Source organism: Molossus molossus, unplaced genomic scaffold (assembly GCF_014108415.1).
Source record: "Molossus molossus isolate mMolMol1 unplaced genomic scaffold, mMolMol1.p scaffold_m16_p_18, whole genome shotgun sequence".
NCBI classification, from domain to species: Eukaryota; Metazoa; Chordata; class Mammalia; order Chiroptera; family Molossidae; genus Molossus; species Molossus molossus.
Window position 1 is genome coordinate 55,963,604 of NW_023425353.1, and position 6,000 is coordinate 55,969,603.

The window sequence follows — 6,000 nt, forward strand, 5'->3', positions numbered from 1 at the left end:
TACACATTTTTCTAAAACACTTTCATTAGTTTTCCTTAATCAAATTCTTTCCTTTAAAAAGGAAGGCAAAAAAAAACTAGATTCTAGGAGATATGCATGCTAAGCAGATATTCACTCCAAAATGTAGTCTTAATCTTCGGAAGGCAAATGTCCTTTGTAGGCCCCCCTCTTCTGTGGATGCCACTTTTCCTAAACCACAGGCTTTCCTGATTCACAGCAGGGCCAGGACAGATTACAGTTATGTGGTAGGTTCTGTCAGGCAAGCTTTGACAAGGCCTCAAAATAGACCCTGGGCACCAGCCAGAGAAACTGCCACTCACAAGTTCCAACTTCATCAAAACACATTAGCCCTTAGCACTTTTTATTTTCTCTAGTCTCTCTCATGTTAAAAGTGCAAAGATTCCTGAACCTCTTCCTGGTCATGAGTGAGCTACATAACATAAAAATTAAAAATTTTAAACCTTTACCCTGCTCACAACACTGCAGAATAAACACTGAATCTGTACCTTACTTACCTCCTGCCTTGGGAAATTAACCCATCAATAGCATTCTAGTTTGCAAAAGGATTTCTGGATCTCAAACTCCACAGAGGTTTATTTTATTATAAATAAAGTAGGGTGAAGAAGATAAAGGAAAAAGAGAGGTGGGTTATTTATTTCCCTCATGACTAATAACATAGTAGCAGTCTTCAGCAGGGCAAGAAGTTAAACTATATACAATGTTTTTTACTGATATTGGTCACAAAGTCCTAAAAATCAGCCTACTACAAAAGTATTCATTTAACTATTACCAGTTATAAATGAAGTTATTTGTCTATAACAGAACCAGTCTTTAAGCTACAGTATATTTACCCTTACCAAGACAAATAAAATTAACCACCTGACACTCTAAAATGTTTTAAATTGCCTTATAAAAGACAGTTGTAGTACTGTTTTAATGGAAAGGAGAATAAATAATACAACAAATTAAGAGCTCCTTTTTCCTTCTACACGGTTAAGAAAGAAGTTAACTTCTATTATAAAATAAAGCCCAGTATAGGATTGAAATAAATTTTTAGATTTCAAAACTTAAGTCTCAATTCTGCAATCACACTTTCAAAAATACATTCTATATACATACTTATGGACTAGTACAAAGACTTATTTATATATGAGTTGTTCACTATAGCAGTGTTTGTATAAAACTAAAAACAATCTAAATGCCTAGTAATAGGTAATGGCAAAATAAATTCTGGAAAATGAATAAATTATGGTTCAACACTAGGGAGTTCATCCAGTGTTTTTTAAAAATAAGATGGGAAAGGGAATGGGGGAAGTAGGGCAGGATATGGGGGCGGGGATAAATGGTGATGAAAGGAGACGACTTGAGGTGGTAAACACACAATACAATATACAGATGATGTATTGTGGAATTAAACACCTGAAACCTATACAATTTTATTAACCAATGCCACCCCAATAAATGCAATTAAAAAGTTATTTTAAAAATCAGATGGACATATGTGCTAATATAGAAAGAGCGCTAAGACATATCAAAGGTAAGAATGAAAGGTATAGGACATCTCTCCTAAACATATGTGATTACACATGTAACAGAAAATTTGGAGAAGAATATGCAGGAAACCATTAACAGTGGTTGCTTGGATTAGGAGTTATAGGAGTGAGAATAGGCTAGAAGTTTACTGTAGAAAGATTTCCTTTTCACCATATTAACACTTACTTTTTAAATGTTTTATCAATTTTAAAACATCCTGCAAAAATCTCCTGAACCCATGAAATAAGCATTCTCCTTCCATGTATACCATCTCTTCCTAACCATTTCTATTCTTATATACTGCTCTCCCTCCCTATCATTAGACCAAACAAAAGCATACATATGCAACAAATCTCAGAGTTTCTCCAAGAAATAGAATTCTCTCTGTCCTCCACACAAAAAAAAAAACAGAACAAATGAAAAAGTATAACATATGATAAACCCAGTTTTTAGCCCATTGTTTGATTCCTTTTAAGTATAGCCCAATTTACAATAAGTTTTAAAAGTTCAATGGGAAACAAACAGAAAAAATCATTTCACCTTGGCTGGGTAGCTCAGTTGGTCAGAGCATTGTCCTGATATGTCACGGTTACAGGTTCGATCCCTGGTCAGGGCACATACAAGAAGCAACCAATGAATGTATAAATGAGTGGAACAACAAATCGATGTTTCTCTCCCTCCCTCCCTCCCTTTTTCTTTCTCTCTAAAATCAATCAATAAAAAAAAAAAATTTTTTTTTAATCATTTCCATAGGTGTCCTATCTATTAGCTTAAGGGGGAAAATGGAGGAAAAGAACAGTTATTTTACTCACATGGTAAATTTGCTCAATTTCTTTATTCTGAAGTTTAAGAGTTCTGAATGATAGTCATAAAGTCTATTCATTATTTGCAAAGTGGACGAGGTAGTATGTTTCCTGGTTAAAGGACCATCTCTCCAGTCAGATTCTCCAGAGAGAAAGCAACAACCTAAAAGGAAAAGGCTATGAAAGGGTCTCTATTTTGCAGGTGCAATAATGTTATGATGAGGACAGAAAAATGTTATTTCCTGTTAAGTGACCCTCATCAACATTCCCAGCACACTGAAGGGAGATTTTTTTCTATCCCCCATCAATTCTGTTCCTTTTTACACTAAAAGCTGGGTAAACAATTCACAAAGAGCTTTGCGAGAAACTGCTCCCTCACTCTCATTTCTGGTAAAGATCTGTTTTTGGTTTTGTTCTGAGAGAGAAAGAATCTACTTTGTCAAATATAGTTTCCCTATCACTTTTTTCTTTCATTATGGAGATGTTTAAATCCTGACCTAGGAAGGCTTCTCTTGCATATCTACCTATCCAGACTGTCAGTGATGGTGACGGTGGTTTCCACAAGGGATTTCCCAAAAGGGAATCTCTGTTCATGGGGAACTGAAACTCTTATGTCACTACTGGCTGGACAAAAATCAAAAGCAGCATTAGGGAACGCTCTGAATATAAGGACCAATAATCTAGGAAACAAGATGACAATATTTAGTCAAAGAATTAAAGGAATTCTTTGCAAGCAAGACCAACAGGGTAAACTTACCATTACTTTATCACTGAAAACTAAAGACCTTTATAAATCAAAATCAAGGTGAAATAAGCTGGATTCCAGAAAGAAGAAAAAGAAAACAGGCTGAGTATCAAGAATTCTGTGATTCAAAGTTATTTTGCTTAACATTATAAAAGCCAAAATAATCATGTTACATTTCAGCATAAAAAGTTATTTCTAGTTTTTTGTTGTTTTTTTGTGATTTTTATGTTATTTTTAGGATGATCATCTGTGGTGCCTACACCCATGTTTCTAAATGGCTTATATTAAGATTTGCTTCCGGCAGTTACTGCATTTAGCATCAAACCTTTTATTTTTATTTATTATTATTATTATTATTATTATTATCCTCACCAGAGGACACCTTTCCATTTTTTGTTCAGGGAAGGGAAAGAGAGGAAGAGAGAGAGAGAAACATCGACGTGAAAGGAACACATCAAGTGGTTACCACCCGCCCGACCCATCCAGGGGGGAGACAAACTGAAACCGAGGTACATGCCCTTAGCGGGAACCGAACCCCAGTCTCTCTGGACCGCAGGCCGACGCTCTAACCGCTGAGCCAAACCGGCCAGGGCAAGTTATTTCTAGTTTTAAAATAATTCATTCCAAAAATAAATCACAACTTCAGTACACACTTTCTTCTATACCAGAACTCAAATAAGAGCTCATTATATATAGTTAGTCTCATTCCACATTTTTAAGGACAGATTTGCAAAATGGGTGAGGTCTTTCACTCAAAAGACTATTTTATTTTGTATAGCACAGATTGTTTTAGTGAACATTTCCCTACCTTAACAATAGTAGCTCTTTTCACTGATGTTTCTAGAGCCCTTCATTTATCTCCCCACATGGGGCAAAATGTGGGTAAAAATCACCACAATCCACTTAGGAATCAACAAACAATTCTACATCCAAATATTCTGCAAAAGTTCAGTTTTCATTTCCTTACCATACTTCATGACAATAAATATCCAGCAACAACACTTCCTATAAAATGAGTGAAGGCATGTAATAAAACAGGCAGTAACAAACTTCTTTCCTCTACTCCAATTCTAAGATCCAAATCAATGATTCACCAAGTAGTGACCTAACTTCCTAAATGAATCACACTTTCCAAAATTCTTATTCTACATCAGCAGAATACTAGGGCATCATCTCTGTATTTGTTAAACAGAACATGATGTTGGTAAAACAGGGTTAATTCTGCAAGACTTTCAAACCACAGCAAACTTCAAGTCCCTGCCAACTAACTCTTATATGCAACACTTCATCTTCTCCAAAAACAGACTTATCTCCAAAATAAAATGTTATCTTGAAAAAGAAAAGTTATTTTAAATATTAGGAATACATCCATCCCTCCCCAGCTCTCCATCTCTGATGCCCTTGCTGTATCTACCTTCTCTTCCTACTGTGATTAAAAAATTAACGGCCGCTGTTATCCTCACCTACCTTTCGTCAATTAACCTACTCCACAGTTTTTCTATTGCCCGCAGAAGTGCTGAGTCATTAAATGGAATCTCAAAGAAAATGAGCTGCAAACTAGTTAAAGTTTAGGATGCAATATTTCCCTAGTCGCATCTCAGTAGCCTGATTATTTGTATCTCCCCCGGTGAAAAAAAAGCAGAGCAAAGACCTGAACTTTACCCCCCACACCCTCGTAAGAAAGAAAAAGAGGTGAGTTTCCTTAGGTCTCCCTGCTTCCTACTGGAGCTCCGCTGGAAAGAGAAGCAGGCCTGACTGGACCAAATAACTTAACAATCTGGGTGTGAAGAACAACCCCTATTAGTCAAATAGGAAGCCTGACACTCCTAGCAAGCGCCTGTTATGCCCGCACTTCAGTTCGGGTCAAGGAGGAAGGAAAAAAAAAGCCATAAAAACGCTACGCCCTCCACCGGCCCGACAGCGTCCCGGGGGTGGCTGCCTGGGGACAGGACCGAGAGAGTGCCGCGTCCGGGAAGAAGGCGCCACGAGCACCGAGTCTCAGGGACAGCAGCCCAATTTCATGTCTCCTACAGTGCGAGCCACCTTCCCCTCGCGAGGACGGAGTGCGCGTTAGAAACCCAGCGTGAAGCCGGAGACCGCGGAAGGCAGGGGCGACCCCGACCCCGCAGCCCGCCGGGGGACGCGGCCAGCCCCCGGGAAGCCCGGCCCCCCGCAGGGTCAGCGGCGGCGCGGACCCCTGGCTGCAGAGGCCGGGAATGGGGCCCCCGTCCCTGCTCTGCCCCGGACAGCGGGAAGAGCAGCTCTTACCTGTCTCTGGGCGCGGGCAGTGGCTGCGGCGCCGCCCGGGAAGGGCCGGAGCGCGGCCCGCCCTCCGGGAGCCCGCCGGGGCGAAGAGCGGCAGGCAAAGGGCGCGGGGCGCGGGGGACGAACTCGGTCCCAGGACCCCGGCCAGGCGGGCCGGGCTGGACGCGGCAGCTCAGGTGCCGGCGGCCGGTCGGTCAGTCACGCCGGCGTCCCCTCGACGCCGCGGCTCAGGCAGCGGGAACCAGCCCCCGGGAGGAGCCGCAGCCCGAGCGGCAGGCGGAGGCGGCGGAGGGGCGGGGCCATGGGGTCGGCGACCCGCTCACCCGGAAGTAGTTGTGGCCGCGGCGGCGCGCGCTGCGGGATGGCTTTGCTCACCGCCTGGCGCAGCGCACCCGGCTCCCCCGAGGCGAGCTGCGCGCCACCGAGGGGACAACGTTCTTGCCACCCTGCTCCTCCGCCGCGAGGGAGGGTTGCAGGGCGCTACCGCCAGTGCGGTGGGGACCCGGGGCGGCCTAGAGGTGGCTTCTTGGGGTGGCCCAGAGGTGGCTTCTCGGGGTCCACGGTGCCTGCCCAGCCCCTCTGCCCCCAGGACCCGGGCCAGGAATGTGAACTGATGCGTGTGCCCGTTCAAGGCTGCACCTGCCCGGGTCGCCT

General features: G+C 42.8%; 1 protein-coding gene across 6 annotated transcripts in view; it reads right to left on the bottom strand.

Moving 5' to 3' along the window:
• Nucleotides 1-5,389, bottom strand: part of LRRFIP2 (LRR binding FLII interacting protein 2) — a 112,479-nt gene extending 107,090 nt beyond the window's left edge. For 4 of the 6 annotated variants that reach the window (XM_036266169.1, XM_036266171.1, XM_036266170.1 and 1 more), the window contains exon 1: nucleotides 5,350-5,371. The gene's annotated coding sequence lies outside the window, so the exon portion shown is untranslated. Of the gene's footprint in view, nucleotides 1-5,349 lie in introns of all 6 variants that reach the window. The other 2 variants (XM_036266167.1, XM_036266166.1) reach the window with 2 other exon arrangements.
• Between the last annotated feature and the right edge of the window lie 611 nt (nucleotides 5,390-6,000).